Source organism: Myodes glareolus, chromosome 4 (genome assembly GCF_982192425.1).
Source record: "Myodes glareolus chromosome 4, mMyoGla1.1, whole genome shotgun sequence".
NCBI classification, from domain to species: Eukaryota; Metazoa; Chordata; class Mammalia; order Rodentia; family Cricetidae; genus Myodes; species Myodes glareolus.
Genome location: NC_142029.1, coordinates 20944797 through 20952553, shown reverse-complemented (window position 1 = coordinate 20952553; position 7757 = coordinate 20944797). Strand labels below are relative to the sequence as shown.

Sequence of the window (7757 nt, the reverse complement as noted above, 5' to 3'; positions counted from 1 at the left end):
GAAGATGTAAGACACACCCCATTTGCCTCAACTACAAACCTCAGTACTCCCTACCTAACCTGAAGGGCTGGATTTGGAAATACGTTCCTGTGAAATTGAGCTGTGTACACGCCATACTTTGTTGAACTGGAAAATAGACCCCTAGGAAATCAGTAGATCTGCAAACAGGTATCTCAATCGTCAAGGGCAACAAACAGTCAAAGACAGCCTTCTCTCTGTGGTTGATGTCAGCAGGAAAGCCAAAGACAGAGTCTGCATTTAGGAAAAGCATTTAGGAGAATCTTGTGGCTGAGGGCTCTCGTGGGGCTTGGGTAATACTGATGAATATGTGCGTTTTGAAACGGTCAGGAGTCCTCTAATAATCCATCACATATAAAGATGCCTTGGGGAGCCACTAACCCTTTCTCTGCTGCTGTGAAGTCGAACCCTGACAGAGATGGGCGTCTGGGCAGCACCACCACAGATTCATCATCATCAGCACTCATCATTACCAGCCATGGGGAGAAGCTGAGAAGACCGCTTGTGTGTGGTGCTCGGGCAAAGCTATGTCCAGGGTAGGTCTCATCTCTGCCCTCAATGAGCTTCCGGCCCAATCTTATGAAAACACACTAAGGGACTATGTAGGGTAGTGGAGGAAGGGCAGCAGCTGGACTGGTAATCTAGGGGGAGAGCCTAACCCTGCTAGTTTCTCTCTCTCTCTCTCTCTCTCTCTCTCTCTCTCTCTCTCCCTCCTCCCCTCCTCCCCCACCCCGTGTGTGTGTGTGTGTGTGCTGTGTGTATGTGTGTGTGTGTGTGCAGGTGTATAAATGTGTATGCAAGGGTACTCACCCATGCAACTACATAAAGAGGCTGGAGGTTTAGCCTGGGATGTCTTTCTCAATCACTTCTGGTTTTTTTTGTATTTTGTTTTTAGAAAAGATTTCTCCCTGAATCTGGAGCTTGTAGTTTTCAGCTAGACTACCTAGCCCATGATGTTCACCTGTCTTCACCCCCCACTTCTAGGATTATATAGGCAAGTGCTCCCATACCCAGATTTTAACATGGGTGCTGAGGGTTCAAAATCAAGGCTGCATGCTTATCTAGCAATCATTTTACCTAGTATGTGTGCCGTATACAGCACATACAGCAGGTATCAAATTGATCATTGTACCACACTCTACCTTTCTCGGATTAAATCAAGCTCCAGTACCTTCAACAAAGTGTTCCATACTCCAACCAATTATGGCTTAGATCAGAATTCACACAATTCAATTCACCCATCCTTAAATAGTGTAAAAGGTTTTGCTTTGAGCCTAAGTTCTGGCCATAGGTGGGTCAAAAATGGTTAATGAGCAATCAGGACAGGCCCAGCAGGAATTTTTTCACAGGAAGAACCCAGGAGTCTACTGGAAGAGAATTTACCCTAAAGGAAGAGAAGGTGTGCCACACAGAGTTAAACTAGGTGTCAAAGGCTCACCGTGGGAAGGAATGCAGAAGAAGATTCTACCATCAGAATGACCTCTGCCTAGCCCACTCACTGGACCAGTGCCTGAGCCCTTCTGGTGGTGAAGGCTATCAAAAAGTTTATAAAAGAGCAGTTTCCCAATGGTGGTCAGAGATAATGGGGTTTAAGAAAGCTGCTGCTTTAGGGAACAGAAACTGTTGGCGGGGAGGCACATGGGCAGGGAGGGCATGGGTGGGGCCGGGCACGGGCTGCTTTTGTGCAAGCACTAGGGAGCAGCTGTACTTGCTGAAAGGACTTTGGCGGCAGCCTTCATGGGCCTGGCTTTGGTCACTCTGTGGTGACTCCTATGCCATGTGTAAAGACTGAGGACCAGCACAGTGAAGCAGAACAGGTGATCAAGTTAGTACCCAGTGCCCTCAGATCCCCACTCACAGTGAGACACTCACCGGGCACCCCCAGACAAGAGAATGTTTCTGATACCACTCCAAGCTCCCCTACAATCCAGGTCCAGTAGCCTCAGAAAGTACAGTTGTGTGAGCTTAAATCACCATGCATCTTGCTATTTAAAAAAAAACTTTTAAATAAGTATTTGGGTGTTTTGTCTATGTCTGTATCACCAAGAACAGAAGAGGTATCAGATCCCCTGGAACTGGAGTTGGGGACAGTTGTGAGCTGCTGTGTCGGTGCTGGATATAGAATCCAGGTCTGGAAGAGCAGCCAGTGCTCTTAACCTCTGAGCCAGCTCTCCAGCCCCTTATACTGCTAATCCTTTTTTGAGAAGTGTTCTTTTTATCAGCTGTCTTCGGTATTATAATGTTATAAACTGTATATTTGGTCTGTCTCCCCATGTCCCGAATACTACTTCTAAGGCCTTGGAAAGATGCATAGTCTGGTATGCTAATGAGATGACTGGAACCAGTAGTCTCTAAGAACTTCACAGTGAGCCCTGCTGGATCGACCCTTGATCAGAAGCTCAGGTCACAAACCCTGTGCTTACAACTCATTCAAAGTAGGGGGTGCCTCCAGGACTGGGTTCTAACCTGTGGGACCTGATCTATCAGGTAGTGACAGAATTGACTTATCTTAGAAGATACCCAGCTGTTGTGTGCAGAATTGATGATAGTTTGGTGAGAAGGGAACTCTCTCTCTCTCTATGCTTGGAGCCACAGAAGTATTTTCTTTAGTGTATCCTCTGTAATTAAAAAATGTAGATCCTGGATTTTATAGTTGGGGTTCACGTCTTGTATGTTCCTTATACTTTTCAGCACAAGTTGATACAGTGGTAAAGTCTCAAAACAAAACAAAACAAAAGGCAATAAAGGAATGAACTAAGGGCAAAATGGTTGAACAGTTAGATGTGTGTGTGTGTTTATGTACATATGTACATATGGGTTGGTAAATGGATGGATGGATGCATGCATGCATGCATGGGTGGGTGGGTGGATGGGTGGGTGGATGAGTGGATGGATGAGTGGATGGATAGATGGATTGGTAGTTGGATGGATAGATGAATGGATGGGTGGGTGGGTGGGTGGATGGATACATGGATGAATAATGGATGGATGCATGGGTGGGTGGGTAGATTGGTGGGTGGATGGGTGAATTGATGGACAGTCAGGTAGAAGGATGATTAGTTGGATGGGTGAATAAGGCACTATTCCTAGAGAACAGTCTTAATGGTCTGTCTTACTGATCAGCATTACATTTTGCTTTTCTCCTATCCCTTTCCAACTATTTTCCTCCTTGATACAGTTCTTGCAGCCTTTGTTCACATTACCTCCATCTTTTCTCCATTGCAAGTTTCCTTTCTCATAATTTTAACTGTGAGAAATCAGAATGAAAGGCTGTCAATTTCCCATTAATTAATTGAGTCAATCACTGTTTATTGAGCTCCAGCTGTGCCTTGCTCATTCACATAGTCTCTTGACGTGATGTTTATTGAGCACTGGTGGTGTGTCTTATGTGGTGCTGGAGCTGACTGATGGGGGAAGAAGAAAGATCTCAGCAATATTTCGGTACTGTGGGGCCCAATGATCTAACACACAAAGTGGGCAGACAGCACCGAAGCTGTCAACTCTGGGCTCTGCTGACTTGTGGCTCCCACCCTGATCAGTTGCCCCATATTCAGATTGCCAAGGCCTCAACCTTGCCACAAGGCCTCAAACTGTCACCCCCTGTCTCTGTGTTGTTTTGTTGCTTGTCCTTTAATAACTGGTCAAGCACACTACAGCAGTGGCCACATAATTAATGTGACATTACCAGAGGTAACCAGTCTACCCTATCCTATTGCCTCTCGTCACCCTAATCCTCTGATCTGTTCAATGGCTTCTGTTGGTGCGGGAGAATTATCTGTATTCTGTCAATTATATTTTAATAAAACGCTGATTGGCCAGCAGGCAGTATAGGCGGGAAAGCCAGACAGGAAGTAGGGGTGGAGCAAAGAGACTTGGAGTATTCTGGAAGCAGAAGCTCTCTCTCAGCCATTCCTGTGCAGACCACGGAAGAAGCAACATGTAAGCTGTCACACTGAGAAAGGTAATGAGCCCATGTGGCTAACGTAGATAAGAATAATGGGGTAACATAAGTTATAAGAGCTAATAAGTAGCCTGACCTAATGGGCCATTCAGTTTATAATCTTATGGAGTCCCGTATGTGATTTTCTTTGGGGCCTGCCTGCTGTGGGGTACTGGGCGGGACAGATACCCCAACAAGCCGGCCCTCATACTACAGATTCTGTTCCTTCACAGCCTCAGTTCTCTGAATTGGAGGAAATATCAGTGTGTTCTGGAACCCCAGCACCCTACACAAAACCTCCATCTATATCTTAGGATGATCTCCTGGCTATGGTCAGCACCTCTAGCTACAGTCTGTTTCCTCTGCTCAAGACCCTCCTATTCTGGTTCCACTGAGGCAGAGTCACATGTCAAACTCACATTGACCCAGTTTGTCCAGATGCAGAAATCAGAGCTCAAGATCACCCTGATTTAGCTTCCTACCTGTTATTTTCTGGGTATTAGAACCACTGCTATTAGCTTCCTTTCCTGGATTTTCTTCTTTATGGTAAATATTTCCAAGTCTGGGCTGGGGAGACAGCTCAGTGATAAATGCTTGCTTGCAAGCATGAGGGCCTGGGTTCAGTTCCCCAGTATTCACATTAAAAAAGGAGGAGGAAGGGAAAGGGAGGAAAAAGAGGAGGAAGAAGAAAAGAAGAAATCAGACCTAACATCCCCAGTATTCATGTAAAAGGAGGAGGAGGAGGAGGAAGAGGAGGAAGAGGAGGAAGAGGAAGTGAGGGAGGAGAAAGGGGGAGGAAGAGGAGGAGGAGGAGGAAGAAGAAGAAGAACAAGAACAAGAACAAGAACAAGAACAAGAACAAGAACAAGAACAAGAACAAGAACAAGAACAAGAACAAGAACAAGAACAAGAACACCAGACATAGCAATACATATTTATTATCCCAGCACTGGAGAAAAGGAGACAGGCAGATCCCTGGGGCTCAATAGCTACCCAGCCTAGCCTAATGGCAAGCTTCAGACCAATGAGAAGCCATGTCTCCAAACAGGGGGATAATGATAGCCAAGGCTGTCCTCTGGCCTCCACACATCCATGTGAGCATGTGTGTAACACACACACAGACTTCTAAGTTCTTAACTTTTCCAAGTTCAAACACTAACTGTTCTGAAAAGCTCCCTCTTCCCTCCCTGCCTCTTTCTGAACATATCTTTTTTTTCTTACAGGGCCTTCAGAATGTGTGCCATCCCATAATGAACCACCACAAAGAAAGCTTCCCAGGGACCGAGGCTACCGAGGAACTGAGGCTAGTCAGGCAGTTGTCTGATTTAAAGTGACCGTTATGTTTCTTCTTGTGCACATGTGGTCCACATTAAACCCTTCTGACGCACTCCCGGATCTCATTAACTGATCCTAAAGCTACAGAGCCCAGCTTGGAGTTTAGTCACTGCCTGGTATACACAAGTTTGGATTCTGTCCCCAGCACAGCAAAACTCAGACAAACAAACAAGCAAACAAAACAGAACAGAACAGCTATTTTACAATCTGAGAATCTATTAATAATTTTAATTTACATTCTTGAAATTATTAGCAGTTTAATTGCTCAATGTTCTACATTTTTCTTATATTCAGATACTTGACTCAATTCCATTTTTTTCTTTTGGTTTTTCAAGACAGGGTTTCTATGTATAGATATAATATATATTATACATATATTAGTTCTAAAAATTTATTGTTCACTTAGGATTCTTAAAGTATTTGTATTACATTCAATGAGTCAATATTTGAATTTCCATTTAGAATATTTTCACTGCCCATTATTTTCTTACTTTAATCTACCTTTTTTTATTACACAGAGTTTCTCTGTAGCTTTGGAGCCTGTCCTGGAATTCGCTTTGTAGACCAGGCTGGCTTCTAACTCACAGAGATCCACTTGTCTCTGCCTCATGAGTGCAGGGATTAAAGGCGTGTGCCAACACCGCCCAGTTAATTTACCTTTCTATGACTCAATAAAATTTTCAAATTGAAAAGAAAAAGCCAAATCTTTATTACACGGATAAAATGTGAACATGTACCCTGAGGTTGAGATAAGCCATGAGGATTGTCTCATAGTCCAGTCTTCTACATGCATTCATTCATTTTTGTATGTATGACTGTTTTTCCCACGTGTGTCTGCGCATGCCTGGTACCCAAAGAGGACAGGAGAGGGCGCTGGACCTCCTAGGCTGGAGTTACAGGAGTTACAGACAGTTGTGAACTGCCATGTGGGTGCTGGGAATTGAACCCAGGTCCTTTGGAAAAGCAGGCAGTGTTCTTAAGCCCTGAGCCACATCTCCAGACCAGATGGTCCATTCATTTTACAGGAGAGGAAGCTGAGGTCCAAAGAGTACAAGCTGAGCTCACAGCTTGTGTGGAGTGAGGATGGACTGGGGCTCCTGAGTCGTGATCAGCTGTCCTTTCTGCTCTACCAGGCAGCCTCCTGATTGGCAGCCACCCCCGAGAAAGCAGACGGGTCTTTTCAAGTTTCTCTAGTTCAGTGTTGTGTACTACTCCATGCTTTGACTTTTGAAACTCAATGCATCTACTGGCTACTTTCCTCCTTGCTGTGACAAAACACCCAACCAAAGCACCTGGAGGAAGGAAGGATTTATTCCGCCTCACAGTTCAAGGGTACAGTGCATCATGGCAAGGGAGACAAGGCGGCAGGAGCCTAGGCAGTGGGCCACGTGGCATCTACACTGAAGAAGCAGACAGAGATGAATGTGATGCTCAGCGTACTGTCTCCTTTTTCTTTAGTCCATGAATACATCCCATGAGATGGCGCCATGCACAGTTAGGGCGGGTCTTTCCAGCTTTGTCAACCCAAACTAAAAACATCCTACAGACAAGCCCAGAGTTTTGTCTCCGAGGTGGTTCTAGACCCTGTCCAATTGAAGAAAACCAGTATTAACCATCATAACGCACGGCTCTGAGTTTAGCGCCTTGGCATTTTCCCTAACTCCATCAGTCCGAGGAGACCATGTCCGGCCTTGATTTTGCAGGCATTACTATGACAGACACTCCTTGTGCATATGTGTCAGGCTGACACATGGCCCTTCCTCATCCCAGAGGCTCTGTGACTTGTGCTTGTCCATCCCACTGCAAACCTGGCAAGCTACTGTCAGGCCTGAAGCCAGACTGACCTTGGCCTCCTCCTCCCCTCTCTCGCTCCTCCTGCTGCCTTTCCCATGAGCTCTTTCTTCCTGCCTGTCCCTTCTGCGTATTAGAAGCCACAGAGACTCTATCATCAGAACGGAATGTAGCAGAAAATAGCACAAAGAGGACTTCCTTCTGCACAACAGCCTTTTTTTTGGGGAAGAATCTGTATGTTGTAGTGAGAGAACTCTGACCCAGGTGTGTCCAGAAACTGGGTCCTGTCATTTTCTGGATTTGCAGAATTTCTCTGTCCTCAGTTTTCTCATCTATATATTAGGAAATGGAAACCCACAGCATGGTATATGGTCCACGCTAGCAGCCATCCTCCGGGCCTCCTTTACAGTCTTTCACTTAATTATCGCCTCAAGCCCATGGAGCAGACAGCATCCCTATTCGAAAGAAGGGAAAACTGATGCCGCAGAGTTAATTTGCCAAGGATTATCTGGCTGGCCAGTGACAGAGTGTCTTTACCTCCCGCCCTTCCTTGTTGAGTTATCACAAAAATCAAATAATTTAGTAATGAGTATGAGGCTGCTTTAATGGAAGCAAGCACTCTGTAAATATGGGGGAGAGTTATTAAAAGACCCAGGCTCCTCGTTCACTCCCT

General features: G+C 45.4%; 1 long non-coding RNA gene across 1 annotated transcript; it reads left to right on the top strand.

The window, feature by feature from the left end:
* Nucleotides 1-353: 353 nt before the first annotated feature.
* Nucleotides 354-5345, top strand: LOC125393369 (uncharacterized). The gene is made up of 2 exons (XR_007229797.3): nt 354-554; nt 5182-5345. It is a non-coding gene; the product is annotated as an uncharacterized LOC125393369 (long non-coding RNA).
* Nucleotides 5346-7757: the final 2412 nt, after the last annotated feature.